The 1,241-nt window shown below is 45.7% G+C and overlaps 1 pseudogene; it reads left to right on the top strand.

Moving 5' to 3' along the window:
* Nucleotides 1–506: 506 nt before the first annotated feature.
* Nucleotides 507–654, top strand: LOC118665604 (annotated as a pseudogene).
* The last annotated feature ends 587 nt before the right edge of the window (nt 655–1,241 follow it).

Below are 1,241 nucleotides of genomic sequence, written 5' to 3'. Positions count from 1 at the left end.
GAGGATGGGCCGAGACCTGCCCCTGTGCCCACCGCAGCTTCGCGGCCCACAGTTCCTTTCAAGGTGCACAAATTCATGCGCTGGGCCCCTAGTAGATCAATAAGATCCAACTTTTAAAAAACTGTGTGGCTCATTAGGGAAAACTCAAATGATCAATAAAAGATATGCTAAAGTTCACAAGTAATCAGTAGTGAAAATTAAAACAATAGTGTCATATTGCTTTATATACATCAGGATGGCAAACATCAGAAAAGTGGATCCATGAGGAGGCTGGCAAGGACTTGGGGCGGTAGGAACTCTCAGGCAATGCTGATGGGAATACAAACAGGCACTCTCACTGAATTTAGCATAATCTGTAATAGAAGCTCTTTGGCCAAGTGATGTCATCTCAATAAATTCTCATTCCCATCTACAAGAGGACAGCAAATAGGATGTTCATCTTATTTGTGGTAGAGGAGTTCTGGAGGTACTCCAAGTGTCCCTCATTAAGAGATAAGAAAAGTAACGCACTGCCTTTGAGTCCCTGCTGCGCCTGCGTGTGTGTGTGTGGGGGGGGGGGGGGGGGGATCAGGCTGCAGCACCAGAGCAGTTGCTTGCGCACAACTGGGGCCTACAGCTCTTTGCCCACGACCCTTTTAACCACGAGTGACACGGCCACACACAAAAAAAAAAAAAAAGAGAGAGAGAGAGATAAGAAAAGTAAAATGTGGAAGATGCATATTATGGCATAATATGTAGCAGTAAGAAGAAACGGTCTATATGGATAATTGTTTTTGTGTTGTTTTTTTTGTTGTTGTTAACCTCACCCAAGGATATTTTTTTTTAATTTGTATTGATTTCAGAGAGGAAAGGAGAGAGAGGGAGAAACATAAATGATTTGACAGAATCATTGATTGACTGCCTCCTGCACACCCTCTACTGGGGATCGAGCCCACAACCTGGGCATGTGCCCTGATAGGGAATGTGCCCTGACCAGGAGTTGAACCATGACCTCCTGGTTCATATGTCAACACTCAACCACTGAGCCACACTGGATATTTTTCCAATGATTTTTAGGGAGAGTGGGAGGGAAGGAGGGAGAGACAAGAGAGGGAAAGAGGGGGAGAGAGAGAGAGAAACATCGATGTGAGAGACACATTGATTGGCTGCCTTCCACACACCCCAGCTGGGCTGGGATTGAACCTGCAACACAGGTACAGGCCTTGACTGGAAATCAAACCCTTGACCCTACAGTGTGTGGA

The sequence above is a fragment of the Myotis myotis genome, unplaced genomic scaffold (assembly GCF_014108235.1).
Source record: "Myotis myotis isolate mMyoMyo1 unplaced genomic scaffold, mMyoMyo1.p scaffold_m19_p_10, whole genome shotgun sequence".
Classification (NCBI taxonomy): Eukaryota; Metazoa; Chordata; class Mammalia; order Chiroptera; family Vespertilionidae; genus Myotis; species Myotis myotis.
Note: the sequence above shows the minus strand (reverse complement) of the source record. Positions and strands in the feature narration are given on the sequence as shown.